The sequence below is a fragment of the Bombina bombina genome, unplaced genomic scaffold (genome assembly GCF_027579735.1).
Source record: "Bombina bombina isolate aBomBom1 unplaced genomic scaffold, aBomBom1.pri scaffold_557, whole genome shotgun sequence".
In the NCBI taxonomy this organism is placed as follows: domain Eukaryota; kingdom Metazoa; phylum Chordata; class Amphibia; order Anura; family Bombinatoridae; genus Bombina; species Bombina bombina.
Genome location: NW_026512149.1, coordinates 270,000 through 290,244, shown reverse-complemented (window position 1 = coordinate 290,244; position 20,245 = coordinate 270,000). Strand labels below are relative to the sequence as shown.

The 20,245-nt window shown below is 40.2% G+C and overlaps 1 protein-coding gene across 1 annotated transcript in view; it reads right to left on the bottom strand.

Moving 5' to 3' along the window:
- Window positions 1-20,245, bottom strand: part of LOC128644145 (uncharacterized) — a gene marked incomplete at its 3' end in the record, with an annotated part of 268,123 nt that overhangs the window by 34,103 nt on the left and 213,775 nt on the right. The window lies entirely within an intron of this gene.

The following is a 20,245-nucleotide window of genomic DNA, read 5'->3' as shown; positions in this document are numbered from 1 at the left end:
GTCATAGTCTTTCTTTGTACATTTTATATTTTAAACCGTGTACCATTTAGTAGCCCTTTGGACAGTTTCTAGTTTATTTATATCTTTCTGAAGATATGGTCTCCAGAACTCTACACAGTATTCCAGATGAGGCCTAACTAATGATCTGTAAAGTGGCATAAAAACCTTGCTATTTCTTCTACTAATACCTCACCTACCTCACCCAATGTAACCTAGTATTCAACTGAAATAATAATTCACAATTCCTCATTCCTCTTTAGTTACAGTCAGTAATGTACCATTGAGACTATAATTGGCCTTTCGGATTTTGGATCCTATATGCTCTTGGAAATATTAAATGTCAGATCCCATTTATTTGTCCAGTCCTCCAGTTTTTTAATATCACTGCTCATTTGATCAACCCCTCATGGAACATTAACTCTGTTACAAATTGTTTTATCATCAGCAAATAAGACAGTAAATTTGAATGTTTTATAGACTGTCTTTTTTTTTTTATTAACTGCATGTGCTATTTCTATTGAAAACCATGGGCCCGAGCAAATGCGGGCGACGCTGAATTTTGCGCTGGTTTGGTATCCTTTATACGGCGTAACCTAGAAGTTATGCCCATATATTTCTGCCGTCGCCCGTAGTTTTTTGGGCCATAGGCAGGTATACCAAACCAGCGCAGTTTGGTATCCAATATACAGCGTAAGGACTTACGTGGCGAAAATGGAGAAATCTTACTCCATTTTCACCTCGCCACAAAAAGCAGCCGTAAGAAGCCTTACGCTGACTATTGGAGCCCCGTAACTACCTAAACTACCTGCAAAATAAAACCCAACACCTAACGCATGCGCAATATCTATCTACCTGTCAACCGCGATCTGCTAAATAAAACCTAACACCTAACGCATGCGCAATGTCTATCTACCTGTCAACCGCGATCCCCCGCCGCAATTCCTAATAAAGTATTTAACCCCTAAACCGCCGCTCCCGGACCCCGCCGCCATCTACATAAACTAACCCCCTAATGTGAGCCCCTAAAACCGCCACCATCTAACTGATCTATCCCCTAATGTGAACCCCTAAAACCGCCGCCATCTACCTGATCTATCGCCTAATGTGAACCCCTTACACCGCCGCCATCTACCTTATCTATCCCCTAATCTGACCCCTTACATCGCCGCCACCTATATAAAAATTAACCCCTAATCTAATCCCCCTATACCGCCGCCAGCTATATTAATATTATTAACCCCTAATCTAATCCCCCTAAAATAATTATCTCTATTACCAGCCCTTAAAAGGGCCTTTTGCGGGGCTTTGCCCCAAAGTAAACAGCTCTTTTGCCCTATAACCTGCCCTCCCTACACCGCCGCCAACTACATTAATAGTATTAACCCCTAATGTAAGCCCCTTACACAACCGCCATCTATATTAAAATTATTAACCCCTAATTTAATCTACCTACCCCGCCGCCAGCTATATTATCTATATTAACCCTAAGTATATTATAGTTAATATAGTTATTACATTATATATATTAACTATATTAACCCTAATTATATTAGGGTTAATATAGTTAATATAGTTACTATAGAATTTATATTAACTCTATCTAACCCTAACACCCCTAACTAAATTCTTATTAAATAAATCTAATTCATATTATAAACTAAAATATTCCTATTTAAATCTAAATACTTACCTATAAAATAAACCCTAAGATAGCTACAATATAATTAATAATTACATTGTAGCTATGTTAGGGTTTATATTTATTTTACAGGTAAATTGTTAATTATTTTAACTAGGTACAATAGCTATTAAATAGTTACTTAGTTAAAATAATTACCCAATTACCTGTAAAATAAATCCTAACCTAAGTTACAAATACACCTACACTATCAATAAATTAAATAAACTACAAATATCTATCTAAAAATACAATTAAATAAACTAAACTAAATTACAAAAAAAAAAAAGATTACAGCAATTTTAAGCCAATTACACCTATTCTAAGCCCCCTAATAAAATAATAAAGCCCCCCAAAATAAAAAATTCCCTACCCTATTCTAAATTATAAAATACCCAGCTCTGTACCAGCCCTTAAAAGGGCTTTTTGCGGGGTATTTACCCCAAGTTAACAGCTCTTTTGCCTGTAAAGAAAAAGAACACAACACCCCCCCCCACAACATTACAACCCACCACCCACATACCCCTATTCTAAACCCACCCAAACCCCCCTTAAAAAAAACATAACACTACCCCCTGAAGATCTCCCTACCTTGTCTTCACCCAACCGGGCCGAACTCCTCATCCGATCCGGGCGATGTCTTTATCCAAGCGGCAAAGAAGGAGTCTTCATCCTGGCGATGTCTTTATCCAAGCGGCAAAGAAGAAGTCTTCATGCCGGCGATGTCTTTATCCAAGCGGCAAAGAAGAAGTCTTCATCCTGGCGATGTCTTTATCCAAGCGGCAGCAAAGTCTTCTTCCATCCGGCAGCATCTTCCATCAAGCGGCATCTTCAATCTTCTTTCTTCGCTCCTCCGACGCGGAGCATCCATCCCGGCCGACGAATGAGGTACCTTTAAATGACGTCATCCAAGATGGCGTCCATCGAATTCCGATTGGCTGATAGGATTCTATCAGCAAATCGGAATTAAGGTAGGAAAAATCTGATTGGCTGATTGAATCAGCCAATCAGATTGAGCTCGCATTCTATTGGCTGATCGGAACAGCCAATAGAATGCAAGCTCAATCTGATTGGCTGATTGGTTCAGCCAATCGGATTGAACTTGAATCTGATTGGCTGATTCAATCAGCCAATCAGATTTTTCTACCTTAATTCCGATTGGCTGATAGAATCCTATCAGCCAATTGGAATTCGACGGACGCCATCTTGGATGACGTCATTTAAAGGTACCTCATTCGTCGTTCAGTCGTCGGCCGGGATGGATGCTCCGCGTCGGAGGAGCGAAGAAAGAAGATTGAAGATGCCGCTTGATGGAAGATGCCGCTGGATGGAAGAAGACTTTGCTGCCGCTTGGATAAAGACATCGCCCGGATCGGATGAGGAGTTCGGCCCGGTTGGTTGAAGACAAGGTAGGAAGATCTTCAGGGGGGTAGTGTTAGGTTAGGGGGTTTGGGTTAGATTATGGGTATGTGGGTGGTGGGTTGAAATGTTGGGGGGTGGTACTGTGTTTTTTTTTTCAGGCAAAAGAGCAGTTTTCTTTGGGGCATGCCCCGCAAAAGGCCCTTTTAAGGGCTGGTAAGGTAAAAGAGCTTTGAACTTTTTTAATTTAGAATAGGGTAGGGAATTTTTTTTTATTTTGGGGGGCTTTATTATTTTATTAGGGGGCTTAGAATAGGTGTAATTAGCTTAAAAATCTTGTAATCTTTTTTTTATTTTTTGTAATTTAGTGTTTGTTTGTTTTTGTAATTTAGTTTAGTTTATTTAATTGTATTTTAGTTTAGATATTTGTAGTTTATTTAATTTATTGATAGTGTAGGTGTATTTGAAACTTAGGTTAGGATTTATTTTACAGGTAAATTGGTAATTATTTTAACTAGTTAGTTATTAAATAGTTATTAACTATTTAATAGCTATTGTACCTAGTTAAAATAAATACCAAGTTACCTGTAAAATAAATATAAACCCTAAAATAGCTACAATGTAATTATTAATTACATTGTAGCTATCTAAGGCCTAGATTTGGAGTTCGGCGGTAAAAGGGCTGCTAACGCTCCGCGGGCTTTTTTCTGGCCGCACCATAAAATTAACTCTGGTATCGAGAGTTCAAACAAATGCTGCGTTAGGCTCCAAAAAAGGAGCGTAGAGCATTTTTACCGCAAATGCAACTCTCGATACCAGAGTTGCTTACGGACGCGGCCGGCCTCAAAAACGTGCTCGTGCACGATTCTCCCATAGGAAACAATGGGGCTGTTTGAGCTGAAAAAAAACCTAACACCTGCAAAAAAGCAGCGTTCAGCTCCTAACGCAGCCCCATTGTTTCCTATGGGGAAACACTTCCTACGTCTGCACCTAACACCCTAACATGTACCCCGAGTCTAAACACCCCTAGCCTTACACTTATTAACCCCTAATCTGCCGCCCCCGCTATCGCTGACCCCTGCATATTTTTTTTAACCCCTAATCTGCCGCTCCGTAAACCGCCGCAACCTACGTTATCCCTATGTACCCCTAATCTGCTGCCCCTAACACCGCCGACCCCTATATTATATTTATTAACCCCTAATCTGCCCCCCTCAACGTCGCCGACACCTGCCTACACTTATTAACCCCTAATCTGCCGAGCGGACCTGAGCGCTACTATAATAAAGTTATTAACCCCTAATCCGCCTCACTAACCCTATCATAAATAGTATTAACCCCTAATCTGCCCTCCCTAACATCGCCGACACCTACCTTCAATTATTAACCCCTAATCTGACGACCGGAGCTCACCGCTACTCTAATAAATGTATTAACCCCTAAAGCTAAGTCTAACCCTAATACTAACACCCCCCTAAATTAAATATAATTTACATCTAACGAAATAAATTAACTCTTATTAAATAACTTATTCCTATTTAAAGCTAAATACTTACCTGTAAAATAAACCCTAATATAGCTACAATATAAATTATAATTATATTGTAGCTATTTTAGGATTAATATTTATTTTACAGGCAACTTTGTAATTATTTTAACCAGGTACAATAGCTATTAAATAGTTAAGAACTATTTAATAGTTACCTAGTTAAAATAATAACAAAATTACCTGTAAAATAAGTCCTAACCTAAGATATAATTAAACCTAACACTACCCTATCAATAAAATAATTAAATAAACTACCTACAATTACCTACAATTAACCTAACACTACACTATCAATAAATTAATTAAATACAATTCCTACAAATAAATACAATTAAATAAACTAGCTAAAGTACAAAAAATAAAAAAGAACTAAGTTACAAAAAATAATAAAATATTTACAAACATAATAAAAATATTACAACAATTTTAAACTAATTACACCTACTCTAAGCCCCCTAATAAAATAACAAAGCCCCCCAAAATAAAAAATTCCCTACCCTATTCTAAATTAAAAAAGTTACAAGCTCTTTTACCTTACCAGCCCTGAACAGGGCCCTTTGCGGGGCATGCCCCAAGAATTTCAGCTCTTTTGCCTGTAAAAAAAAACATACCATACCCCCCCCAACATTACAACCCACCACCCACATACCCCTAATCTAACCCAAACCCCCCTTAAATAAACCTAACACTAAGCCCCTGAAGATCTTCCTACCTTGTCTTCACCATACCAGGTTCACCGATCCGTCCTGGCTCCAACATCTTCATCCAACCCAAGCGGGGGTTGGCGATCCATCATCCGGTGCTGAAGAGGTCCAGAAGAGGCTCCAAAGTCTTCCTCCTATCCGGCAAGAAGAGGACATCCGGACCGGCAAACATCTTCTCCAAGCGGCATCTTCAATCTTCTTCCATCCGGTGCGGAGCGGGTCCATCTTGAAGCAGGCGACGCGGATCCATCCTCTTCTTCCGTTGTCTCCCGACGAATGACGGTTCCTTTAAGGGACGTCATCCAAGATGGCGTCCCTCGAATTCCGATTGGCTGATAGGATTCTATCAGCCAATCGGAATTAAGGTAGGAATTTTCTGATTGGCTGATGGAATCAGCCAATCAGAATCAAGTTCAATCCGATTGGCTGATCCAATCAGCCAATAGAATGCGAGCTCAATCTGATTGGCTGATTGGATCAGCCAATCGGATTGAACTTGATTCTGATTGGCTGATTCCATCAGCCAATCAGAAAATTCCTACCTTAATTCCGATTGGCTGATAGAATCCTATCAGCCAATCGGAATTCGAGGGACGCCATCTTGGATGACGTCCCTTAAAGGAACCGTCATTCGTCGGGAGACAACGGAAGAAGAGGATGGATCCGCGTCGCCTGCTTCAAGATGGACCCGCTCCGCACCGGATGGAAGAAGATTGAAGATGCCGCTTGGAGAAGATGTTTGCCGGTCCGGATGTCCTCTTCTTGCCGGATAGGAGGAAGACTTTGGAGCCTCTTCTGGACCTCTTCAGCACCGGATGATGGATCGCCAACCCCCGCTTGGGTTGGATGAAGATGTTGGAGCCAGGACGGATCGGTGAACCTGGTATGGTGAAGACAAGGTAGGAAGATCTTCAGGGGCTTAGTGTTAGGTTTATTTAAGGGGGGTTTGGGTTAGATTAGGGGTATGTGGGTGGTGGGTTGTAATGTTGGGGGGGGTATGGTATGTTTTTTTTTACAGGCAAAAGAGCTGAAATTCTTGGGGCATGCCCCGCAAAGGGCCCTGTTCAGGGCTGGTAAGGTAAAAGAGCTTGTAACTTTTTTAATTTAGAATAAGGTAGGGAATTTTTTATTTTGGGGGGCTTTGTTATTTTATTAGGGGGCTTAGAGTAGGTGTAATTAGTTTAAAATTGTTGTAATATTTTTATTATGTTTGTAAATATTTTTTTATTTTCTGTAACTTAGATCTTTTTTATTTTTTGTACTTTAGCTAGTTTATTTAATTGTATTTATTTGTAGGAATTGTATTTAATTAATTTATTGATAGTGTAGTGTTAGGTTAATTGTAGGTAATTGTAGGTAGTTTATTTAATTATTTTATTGATAGGGTAGTGTTAGGTTTAATTATATCTTAGGTTAGGACTTATTTTACAGGTAATTTTGTTATTATTTTAACTAGGTAACTATTAAATAGTTCTTAACTATTTAATAGCTATTGTACCTGGTTAAAATAAATACAAAGTTACCTGTAAAATAAATATTAATCCTAAAATAGCTATAATATAATTATAATTTATATTGTAGCTATATTAGGATTTATTTTACAGGTAAGTATTTAGCTTTAAATAGGAATCATTTATTTAATAAGAGTTAATTTATTTCGTTAGATGTAAATTATATTTAACTTAGGGGGGTGTTAGTGTTAGGGTTAGACTTAGCTTTAGGGGTTAATACATTTATTAGAATAGCGGTGAGCTCCGGTCGGCAGATTAGGGGTTAATAATTGAAGTTAGGTGTCGGCGATGTTAGGGAGGGCAGATTAGGGGTTAATACTATTTATGATAGGGTTAGTGAGGCGGATTAGGGGTTAATAACTTTATTATAGTAGCGCTCAGGTCCGCTCGGCAGATTAGGGGTTAATAAGTGTAGGCAGGTGTCAGCGACGTTGAGGGGGGCAGATTAGGGGTTAATAAATATAATATAGGGGTCGGCGATGTTAGGGGTAGCAGATTAGGGGTACATAGGGATAACGTAGGTGGCGGCGATTTGCGGTCGGAAGATTAGGGGTTAATTATTTTAAGTAGCTTGCGGCGACGTTGTGGGGGGCAAGTTAGGGGTTAAGAAATATAATATAGGGGTCGGCGGGGTTAGGGGCAGCAGATTAGGGGTACATAAGTATAACGTAGGTGGCGGTCGGCAGATTAGGGGTTAAAAATTTAAATAGAGTGGCGGCGATGTGGGGGGACCTCGGTTTAGGGGTACATAGGTAGTTTATGGGTGTTAGTGTACTTTAGGGTACAGTAGTTAAGAGCTTTATAAACCGGCGTTAGCCAGAAAGCTCTTAACTCCTGCTATTTTCAGGCGGCTGGAGTTTTGTCGTTAGAGCTCTAACGCTCACTTCAGAAACGACTCTAAATACCGGCGTTAGAAAGATCCCATTGAAAAGATAGGCTACGCAAATGGCGTAGGGGGATCTGCGGTATGGAAAAGTCGCGGCTGAAAAGTGAGCGTTAGACCCTTTAATCACTGACTCCAAATACCAGCGGGCGCCCAAAACCAGCGTTAGGAGCCTCTAACGCTGGTTTTGACGGCTACCGCCGAACTCCAAATCTAGGCCTTAGGGTTTATTTTATAGGTAAGTATTTAGATTTAAATAGGAATATTTTCATTAATAATATTAATATTAGATTTATTTTAATAAGAGTTTAGTTAGGGATGTTAGAGTTAGATAGGGTTATTATATATATATATATAAATATATATATATATATATATATATATATATATATATATATATATATATATATATATATATATAATAACGATATTAACTATATTAACCCTAATATAATTAGGGTTAATATAGTTAATATATATAATATAATAATTATATTAACTATATTAACCCTAATATAATTAGGGTTAATATAGTTAATATAGCTGGCGGCGGTGTAGGGGGATTAGATTAGGGGTTAATGTGTTTAATATAGGTGGCGGCGGTGTAGGGGGATTAGATTAGGGGTTAATACATTTATTATAGGTGGCAGCGTGTAGGGGGATTTAGATTGTAGGCAAAAGAGCTGATTACTTTGTGACAAAGCCCTGCCAAAAGCCCTTTTAAGGGCTGGCAAAAGAGCAGTTTACTTTGGGGCATGCCCCGCAAAAAGCCCTTTTAAGGGCTGGCAAAAGAGCAGTTTACTTTGGGGTAATGCCACGCAAAAAGCCCTTTTCAGGGCTATTTGTAGGGTTAGACTTAGGTTTAGTGGTAGGGATAGTTTATTATTTTAGGGGTTAAATAATTTAATATAAATGGCGGCGGGGTAGGGGGATTAGATTAGGGGTTAATAATTTTAAAATAGATGGCGGCGGGGTAGGGGCTCACTTTAGGGGGTAGGTAAGGTAGATGGCGGCGGGGTAGGGGCTCACTTTAGGGGGTAGGTAAGGTAGATGGTGGCGGGGTAGGGGCTCACTTTAGGGGGTAGGTAAGGTAGATGGCAGCGGTGTTAGGGGCTTTTTTTTAGGGGTTATAGATTTAATATAGCTGGCGGCGGGGTCCGGGAGCTGCGGTTTAGGGGTTAATAACTTTATTAGGTGCGGCGGGGTCCGGGAGCGGCGGTTTAGGGGTTAAAAACTTTTTTTATTGTTAGGATAGTGAGGGGGGATAGCGGATAGAGGGTTAGACGTGTCGGGCTATGTTTAGGAGGCGTGTTAGACAGTGCGGGTGATTTTATACTTTAGTCAGGTTTTGTAGGCGCCGGCAGTTTCTAAAGTGCCGTAAGTCACTGGCGACGCCAGAAATTTGTACTTACGCAGATTTCTGGACATCGCTGGTTTATCCGACTTACGGCACGTTAGCATCTGACGGCGCCGTATATTGGATAGCTCGAGTTGCGAGCTGAAACTGCGGGCGACGCGGGTTCCCTCGCTTGCGCCGCAAACTACGCCGTATATCGGATCGCGCCCCATATTGGTTTTCTTTTACTTTTACAGACAAGCCTAATACAGTGTTTAGTTTAATCTAGAATAGCATTTTTAAAATATTCCCACTGTTTTTGTACTCCTGTAATATGTACAATCCCTTTTAGAGATTAATTTAGGTATTTGCCCATGTAAGAAAAAACTGTTGTTCTAAAGTCTAAAACTTTTGTTTTACTATGGTTACACAGTACCTTTGCCTGAATATTAAACCATATAGACTGATTATCAATTGAGCCTAAATTCTCACCCACATATTCAGATACTATATCACTGTTTGTAAGTACTAAGTTCATTTATGTGTTGGATCTTTTACTAGTTGTTCAAGATATTCTCCTTGTAAAAATTCCAGAATGTACAAACTTCTAGTTGATTTAGCAATGGGTTCTTTCCAGGCATATTAAAGTCCGCCACTACTACCTTTATTTCATCAATTATTATTTGATCTGATGCTTCATCTTGTAATGGATGCCTATATAATACCCCTAGTCTAAACACCTGTTTTCCTTTACATGTTGTACATTGACATTGGTTTCTACATTTTCAGTTACTTTAATATTTTCTTTCACCTACAGAGCACCCCCCCCTTTTTCTCCTACTCCATGTACCATGTCTCTGTTATAGATACCAAATCCAACTTATCTTGAATCATTATTGCAGTAAGTTCAGGAATTTGTGCACATTGCACAAAGAACATTTCTAGAATTCTAAAATCCTTGTGTTTCATGTCCCTTTAAGTATAGATGCAACAGACTAAGCTACTTCAATAGTGGGATCTATATTACTATTACTATTACTGTTACCATCACTATAATAGAACAAATAGATCCCAGCACTGTCAGAAGGATTCAGGTAAATAACCGGATGAGAGAAACATTGAAAAAATAAAAAATATAAGTCCTTTATTATGCATGATAAAATCTCATACAGTTAAAAGCATGCAGAAAACATCTGACCGGTTTTGGCTTGAATAGTCGTAATCCTAGATGTAATCAATAGTAGCACCTGTGCACCTTATATGCACAGAGACACCTCCCATATGGGAGTACCTTAAAAACAAATGCTTAAAGGGACAGTCTAGTCAAAATTAAACTTTCATGATTCAGATAGGGCATGCAGTTTTAAACAACTTTCCAATTTACTTCTATTATCTAATTTGCTCAATTCTTTAGATATCCTTTGTTGAAGAAATAGCAATGCACATGTGTGAGCCAATCACACAAGGCCTCTAGGTGCAGCAACCAATCAGCAGCTACTGAGCATATCTAGATATGCTTTTCAGCAAGTGATATCAAGAGAATGAAGCAAATTAGATAATAGAAGTAAATTAGAAAGTTGTTTAAAATGACATGCTCTTTCTAAATCACAAAAGAAAAAAATTCGCTTTCATGTCCCTTTAAGTACAAAATTAAAGACACAGACTCATACATTTGACAGTGCAATACTGTGTAGCAAAATAGTACTGTTTAAATTCTGACATTACAACAAAGCAGTTTTACAAAAGAATGATGCTGTATAGTAATGTAACATAGATAAATATAGAGAACTCTGGACAAAATAGAACTGGAATAGCTGGTAAATATATATATATATATATATATGCTTAGGATACAACCTAAATAGCCACGTAAATAAAATTATGCGTGTGTGTATATATATATATATATATATATATATATATATATAAAAAGAGAGAGAGAGAGAGATGAGTTGAAGCATGGAGAAAATAACAACTAAAGGGGATCTATCACACTATAGTCATTTATGACAAACCTATATTGCATGCATTTGACCAAACAGTGGGAGAGGAATAATAGATACCAAAAATGACAAAATTGGCAAATTATGCCATCAAGTGGGTGATAGAAGAAGAACTAGAATTTGCTTAAAAGGGGGATGCATGGGAATTAACTATGCCAATAGCAGGCTACCGAGCTTATGTATCCAATAGATTTCTTGTCTTAATAATATCTGTGATTTATCACCACCACGACGAGGTGTAGTGATTTGCTCGATAGCCTGCCACCTGAAGGTGCTAACTTCTCCACCGTGTATTTCTAAAAAATGTTTGGCAAGTGCAGATACTGCTCTCTCCTGTGATACATAGGACAAATGTTCCCTTATACGTTTGCCTACTGTACGGGTGGTCTGCCCAACATATTGTTTGCGACATTGTATGCACTCAATTAAGTATATAACATACTTATTGCCACATTTAATACAACCTTTAGTGTTGAATATCTCCCGAGTAGTAGCTGAGGTAAAGGTCTTCGACACATGCATATGATCGCATGATTTACATGATCTTTTACCACATTTGTAAGTTCCCTTCACTTTCAACCAAGAGCTACCACTATCCTGTTATCAAGGTGGGTCTAGTCTTGGCATCTGGTTGTTGTTTTGTGTCTATGTCTTTGGGTTCAAGGAGTTTTTGTCTTTCTATTTGATTCACTTCCCAAAAAGCTTTACTTAGTTTTTTTGGGTTAGCCCCTAGCCTTAAGCCTCTTTTTAAGATCCTCACTTTCCACCTGGAAATCCCTCTCTAGAGTACAGTTTCGCTTGATTCTCATAAACTGGCCCTTTGCTATTCCTCTAAATACATGTCCGGGGTGACTACTACGGGCAGGCAAGAGAGTATTGCCAGAGATGGGTTTCCAGTAGAGAGATGAGGAGATAGTTTTGATGCTACAATCAGATGTCAGAGTTACATCCAAATAATTTATTGTATTTTGGTTCCAATCAAATGTGAATCTCAGACTCACTTCATTGTTGTTGAGATATTCAACTAGTTCAAGTGCTTGCTGATAGTCAGCTGACCATACAACAAGAAGATCATCTATAAATCTCATGTATTTGACAAAATGTTGAGCAAACTGGTTATTACCTCCATAGACGTGGAACCGCTCCCACTAGCCCATGAATAAGTTTGCATATGATGGGGCGAATGAGTCTGTGTCTTTAATTTTGTACTTAAGCACTTGTTTTTAAGGTACTCCCATATGGGAGGTGTCTCTGTGCATATAAGGTGCACAGGTTCTACTATTGATTAGATCTAGGATTATGGCTATTCAAGCCAAAACCGGTCAGATGTTTTCTGCATGCTTTTAACTGTATGAGATTTTATCATGCATAATAAAGGACTTTTTTTTATTTTTGTAATGTTTCTCTCATCCGGTTATTTACCTGAATCCTCCTGACAGTGCTGGGATCTATTTGTTCTATTTATTTGTCTATGGAGTACAGGGACTCCATTCCCTTTCAGCACACTGGGATCGTTTGGGGCTTCAGACGCCTGTGACGTCATTTCCAGCAGAGGAGGCACAGTGTCTTTTCGTGAGAAGCCGGACAGATTGTATACAGGAGCGAAGTAGTAAGTGATTCAAACTCACATTACACGAAGCCTGAAAGTTCATCTCTATCCACACAGAGAAGCAGCACTGAAGAAATTCGGTAATTCCCTTTGGTTTTTCTTTATCATCGTATTGTTTGTATATACTAACTGCTTACATAGCTCTGGGCTCAGAAGAAGTGGGAGGCTTTGCGTCCGCTGTCAGCTTGAGGGAGTCATATACCATCAGCTGTCAGCTTAACAAGAACTGCTTTTCTCCTTATCTTGTGACTTTATTAGGCTGTTAGCCAGACTGAGCTATACAATAACACTAATTGCAACAATTTACAGCGGAGACAGCTTCAAAGCTAATGGTTTTACCGTATAAGGCTTGTGTGCTAAGTAACCAGTGTGGGATGTTTTCGTTTGTTTGGCTTATAATACTACCAAGAACTACTTACTTAGCTCCCCAACATTGCACTCTGCAAGTTGCGCCAAGTAATAGCTTCCCTCAGACTCTGATATATTTGTCCTCTGAGACTTTTAATTAATTTTTTTGCATCACTATAATAGTACACTAAAAGAATTTCCCTTCTGGACCCAAGCTTTAGTGAATATCTCTAAAGCACAATCCACTTATATAAATTACTGGCCATGAAATTTTCAGCATAATAAAGGTTGCTAACGTAAGCAATTAAAATATAGACTTTGCTCCCATGTAGGGGATTTTACATTGGAGCATAATCTCTCTTTCAAATTGCTTACCTTAGCAACCTTTATTACCAAATTCTACTGTTTTTACACATTTCCCTCTTATGAGGCTGTTTTTGATAGGAAAGTTCTGCATTTTGCAGTGCCTGTATATTACCTCTACCGGCCTAACTGTTTTTCCCGCCCTATTTTATACTGGTCTCGCGGACTTCACAGCTTGGGTATATGATCCCATATGTGATGGTTCATGGGGGCCTATTATTAATGGTGGGAGCGGACATGATCCAATATAGCGGATCATGTCTTCTGCACTTCAATAAATGCAGACAGAATACGCTCTCAGCATTATCATTGCACCAGCAGTTCTTGTGAATACCGCCCCCTGCAGATTTGTGGCCAATTGACCGCTAGCAGGGGGTGTCAATCAACCCGATCGTATTTGATCGGGTTGATTTCTGTCCGCCACCTCAAAACAGGAGGACAGGTTATGGAGCCATGGGGCATCAAGCTCCATACGGAGCTTGATAAATATGCCCCATGGACTTTTACCATCATATGAATGAAAAACATAATTTATGCTTACCTGATAAATTTATTTCTCTTGTAGTGTATCCAGTCCACGGATCATCCATTACTTATGGGATATTAACTCCTCCCCAACAGGAAGTGCAAGAGGATTCACCCAGCAGAGCTGCTATATAGCTCCTCCCCTAACTGCCATTACCAGTCATTCGACCGAAAACATGCAGAGAAAGGAAAACCATAGGGTGCAGTGGTGACTGTAGTTTAATGGAAAAATTACCTGCCTTAAAGTGACAGGGCGGGCCGTGGACTGGATACACTACAAGAGAAATAAATTTATCAGGTAAGCATAAATTATGTTTTCTCTTGTTAAGTGTATCCAGTCCACGGATCATCCATTACTTATGGGATACCAATACCAAAGCTAAAGTACACGGATGACGGGAGGGACAGGCAGGCTCTTTATATGGAAGGAACCACTGCCTGAAGAACCTTTCTCCCAAAAACAGCCTCCGAAGAAGCAAAAGTGTCAAATTTGTAAAATTTGGAAAAAGTATGAAGAGAAGACCAAGTTGCAGCCTTGCAAATCTGTTCAACAGAAGCCTCATTCTTAAAGGCCCAAGTGGAAGCCACAGCTCTAGTAGAATGTGCTGTAATTCTTTCAGGAGGCTGCTGTCCAGCAGTCTCATAGGCTAACCGTATTATGCTACGAAGCCAAAAGTAGAGAGAGGTAGCCGAAGCTTTTTGACCTCTCCTCTGACCAGAATAAACGACAAACAGGGAAGACGTTTGTCGAAAATCCTTAGTTGCCTGTAGATAAAATTTCAGGGCACGGACTACATCTAGATTGTGTAGCAGACGTTCCTTTTTCGAAGAAGGATTAGGACACAAAGATGGAACCAAAATCTCTTAATTGATATTCCTGTTAGTGACCACCTTAGGTAGGAACCCAGGTTTAGTACGCAGAACTACCTTGTCTGAATGAAAAATCAGATAAGGAGAATCACAATGTAAGGCAGATAACTCAGAGACTCTTCGAGCCGAGGAAATCGCCATTAAAAACAGAACTTTCCAAGATAACAACTTGATATCAATGGAATGAAGGGGTTCAAACGGAACCCCCTGTAAAACATTAAGAACTAAGTTCAAACTCCATGGTGGAGCAACAGTTTTAAACACAGGCTTGATCCTAGCTAAAGCCTGACAAAAAGCTTGAACGTCCGGAACTTCTGACAGACGTTTGTGTAAAAGAATGGACAGAGCTGAAATCTGTCCCTTTAAGGAACTAGCGGATAAACCCTTTTCTAAACCTTCTTGTAGAAAAGACAATATCCTCGGAATCCTAACCTTACTCCATGAGTAACTCTTGGATTCGCACCAATATAAGTATTTGCGCCATATCTTATGGTAAATCTTTCTGGTAACAGGCTTCCTAGCCTGTATTAAGGTATCAATAACTGACTCAGAAAAACCACGTTTTGATAAAATCAAGCGTTCAATTTCCAAGCAGTCAGCTTCAGAGAAATTAGATTTTGATGTTTGAAGGGACCCTGGATCAGAAGGTCCTGTTTCAGAGGTAGCTGCGTGGCCATGCAGGCGCTATTAGAATCACTGATGCTCTCTCCTGTTTGATTCTGGCAATCAATCGAGGAAGCATCGGGAAGGGTGGAAACACATAAGCCATCCCGAAGGTCCAAGGTGCTGTCAAAGCATCTATCAGAACCGCTCCCGGATCCCTGGATCTGGACCCGTAACGAGGAAGCTTGGCGTTCTGTCGAGACGCCATGAGATCTATCTCTGGTTTGCCCCAACGTCGAAGTATTTGGGCAAAGACCTCCGGATGAAGTTCCCACTCCCCCGGATGAAAAGTCTGACGACTTAAGAAATCCGCCTCCCAGTTCTCCACTCCCGGGATGTGGATTGCTGACAGGTGGCAAGAGTGAGACTCTGCCCAGCGAATTATCTTTGATACTTCCATCATTGCTAGGGAGCTTCTTGTCCCTCCCTGATGGTTGATGTAAGCTACAGTCGTGATATTGTCCGACTGAAACCTGATGAACCCCCGAGTTGTTAACTGGGGCCAAGCCAGAAGGGCATTGAGAACTGCTCTCAATTCCAGAATGTTTATTGGTAGGAGACTCTCCTCCTGATTCCATTGTCCCTGAGCCTTCAGAGAATTCCAGACAGCGCCCCAACCTAGTAGGCTGGCGTCTGTTGTTACAATTGTCCAGTCCGGCCTGCTGAATGGCATCCCCCTGGACAGATGTGGCCGAGAAAGCCACCATAGAAGAGAATTTCTGGTCTCTTGATCCAGATTCAGAGTAGGGGACAAGTCTGAGTAATCCCCATTCCACTGACTTAGCATGCACAATTGCAGCGGTCTGAGATGTAGGCGTGCAAAGGGTACTATGTCCATTGCTGCTACCATTAAGCCGATCACCTCCATGCATTGAGCTACTGACGGGTGTTGAATGGAATGAAGGACACGGCATGCATTTTGAAGCTTTGTTAACCTGTCTTCTGTCAGGTAAATCTTCATTTCTACAGAATCTATAAGAGTCCCCAAGAAGGGAACTCTTGTGAGTGGAAAGAGAAAACTCTTCTTTTCGTTCACCTTCCATCCATGCGACCTTAGAAATGCCAGTACTAACTCTGTATGAGACTTGGCAGTTTGAAAGCTTGAAGCTTGTATCTGAATGTCGTCTAGGTACGGAGCTACCGCAATTCCTCGCGGTCTTAGTACCGCCAGAAGAGCACCCAGAACCTTTGTGAAGATTCTCGGAGCCGTAGCCAATCCGAATGGAAGAGCTACAAACTGGTAATGCCTGTCTAGAAAGGCAAACCTTAGATACCGGTAATGATCTTTGTGAATCGGTATGTGAAGGTAAGCATCCTTTAAATCCACTGTGGTCATGTACTGACCCTTTTGGATCATGGGTAAAACTGTCCGAATAGTTTCCATTTTGAACGATGGAACTCTTAGGAATTTGTTTAGGATCTTTAAATCCAAGATTGGCCTGAAAGTTCCCTCTTTTTTGGGAACCAAAAACAGATTTGAGTAAAACCCTTGTCCTTGTTCCGACCGCGGAACCGGATGGATCACTCCCATTAATAAAAGATCTTGTACGCAGCGTAGAAACGCCTCTTTCTTTATTTGGTTTGTTGACAACCTTGACAGATGAAATCTCCCTCTTGGGGGAGAGAATTTGAAGTCTAGAAGGTATCCCTGAGATATGATCTCTAACGCCCAGGGATCCTGGACATCTCTTGCCCAAGCCTGGGCGAAGAGAGAAAGTCTGCCCCCCACTAGATCCGTTCCCGGATCGGGGGCCCTCGATTCATGCTGTCTTAGGGGCAGCAGCAGGTTTCCTGGCCTGCTTGCCCTTGTTCCAGGACTGGTTAGGTCTCCAGCCTTGTCTGTAGCGAGCAACAGCTCCTTCCTGTTTTGGTGCAGAGGAAGTTGATGCTGCTCCTGCTTTGAAATTACGAAAGGAACGAAAATTAGACTGTCTAGCCTTAGGTTTGGCTCTGTCTTGAGGCAGGGCATGGCCTTTACCTCCTGTAATGTCAGCGATAATTTCTTTCAACCCGGGCCCGAATAAGGTCTGCCCTTTGAAAGGTATATTAAGCAATTTAGAAGTAACGTCAGCTGACCAGGATTTTAGCCACAGTGCTCTGCGTGCCTGAATGGCGAATCCGGAATTCTTAGCCGTAAGTTTAGTTAAATGTACTACGGCATCTGAAATAAATGAGTTAGCTAACTTAAGGGCTTTAAGCTTGTGTGTAATCTCATCTAATGGAGCTGATTCAAGTGTCTCTTCCAGAGACTCAAACCAAAATGCTGCTGCAGCTGTGACAGGCGCAATGCATGCAAGAGGTTGCAATATAAAACCTTGTTGAACAAACATTTTCTTAAGGTAACCCTCTAACTTTTTATCCATTGGATCTGAAAAGGCACAGCTATCCTCCACCGGGATAGTGGTACGCTTAGCTAAAGTAGAAACTGCTCCCTCCACCTTAGGGACCATTTGCCATAAGTCCCGTGTGGTGGCGTCTATTGGAAACATCTTTCTAAATATCGGAGGGGGTGAGAACGGCACACCGGGTCTATCCCACTCCTTAGTAACAATTTCAGTAAGTCTCTTAGGTATAGGAAAAACGTCAGTACTCGCCGGTACCGCAAAATATTTATCCAACCTACACATTTTCTCTGGTATTGCAACTGTGTTACAATCATTCAGAGCCGCTAACACCTCCCCTAGTAATACACGGAGGTTTTCCAGCTTAAATTTAAAATTTGAAATATCTGAATCCAGTTTGTTTGGATCAGAACCGTCACCCGCAGAATGAAGCTCTCCGTCCTCATGTTCTGCAAATTGTGACGCAGTGTCTGACATGGCCCTAATATTATCAGCGCACTCTGTTCTCACCCCAGAGTGATCACGCTTACCTCTTAGTTCTGGTAATTTAGCCAAAACTTCAGTCATAACAGTAGCCATATCCTGTAATGTGATTTGTAATGGCCGTCCAGATGTACTCGGCGCTACAATATCACGCACCTCCCGAGCGGGAGATGCAGGTACTGACACGTGAGGCGAGTTAGTCGGCATAACTCTCCCCTCGTTGTTTGGTGAAATATGTTCAATTTGTACAGATTGACTTTTATTTAAAATAGCATCAATACAGTTAGTACATAAATTTCTATTGGGCTCCACTTTGGCTTTAGCACATATAGCACAGATATCTTCCTCTGAATCAGACATGTTTAACACACTAGCAAATAAACTAGCAACTTGGAAATACTTTTCAAGTAATTTACTATAATATGAAAACGTACTGTGCCTATAAGAAGCACAGAAAAAGTTATGACAGTTGAAAATTAATAAACTGAAAAGTTATAGCATCAAATCTTTGTAAAAAACACAATTTTAGCAAAGGATTGCTCCCATTAGCAAAGGATAACTAACCCTGATAGCAGAAAAAAAAAAAAAAAAAAATACAGAAATAAACGTTTTTTTTTTATCACAGTCAACTACAATCTCACAGCTCTGCTGTGAGTGATTACCTCCCTCAAAACAAGTTTTGAAGACCCCTGAGTTCTGTAGAGATGAACCGGATCATGCAGGGAAGACAATAAACTTCTGACTGAATTATTTGATGCGTAGCAAAAGCACCAAAAAAGGCCCCTCCCCCTCACACATAACAGTGAGAGAGATCAGTAAACTGTCATAAATTAAATAAAACGACTGCCAAGTGGAAAAAAATAGTGCCCAAAACATTTTTTCACCCAGTACCTCAGAAAATTAAACGATTTTACATGCCAGCAAAAAACGTTTAACATTAATAAATTGAGTGTTATTAAAAAGCCTGTTGCTAGTCCCTGCAAATTAGGCTAAAGTTTTATGCATACAGTATAATTCCAGTGAAGTGCCATTCCCCAGAATACTGAAGTGTAAAATATACATACATGACAGCCTGATACCAGTTGCTGCTACTGCATTTAAGGCTGAGTTTACATTATATCGGTATGGCAGAATTTTCTCATCAATTCCATTGTCAGAAAATAATAAGCTGCTACATACCTCTTTGCAGATTAATCTGCCCGCTGTCCCCTGATCTGAAGTTTACCTCTCCTCAGATGGCCGAGAAACAGCAATATGATCTTAACTACTCCGGCTAAAATCATAGAAAAACTCAGGTAGATTCTTCTTCAAATTCTACCAGAGAAGGAATAACACACTCCGGTGCTATTATAAAATAACAAACTTTTGATTGAAGGTATGAAACTAAGTATAATCACCACAGTCCTCTCACACATCCTATCTATTCGTTGGGTGCAAGAGAATGACTGGTAATGGCAGTTAGGGGAGGAGCTATATAGCAGCTCTGCTGGGTGAATCCTCTTGCACTTCCTGTTGGGGAGGAGTTAATATCCCATAAGTAATGGATGATCCGTGGACTGGATACACTTAACAAGAGAAAAAGCCTGCGGAGCGTTAACAGCCCTTTTACCGCCGAACTCCAAATCTAGGCCTAAGTTTTCAGCAAATACAAAATAAACTGAAATGTTTTCACAATAATTTAACCTGTATTTGCCTCTAGTTTAGTATACATTACATTTCTGTCTGTTAAATAAGTGAATTGTGAATTTTGAGCAATCTTCACCTGCATACAGCTGGCAAGATAAATCAGTGAGACTTCTGATGTAAAATGCTTAAAGCATATCATGAGAATTGTAAGGGAGCTTCAGACATACCCCGGGATGTAACCTGTTCAGCCCAGGGAACTCCACTGCCCCTCCCACTTTCTGAAACGGTCAGTTTTATTTTACACAGAGCAAATACAAAGTGCAATGTCATTTGTAAAAGATACACAAAACTATACAAATATGATCCTAATGTGTTAAAGTAAGACAGACACAA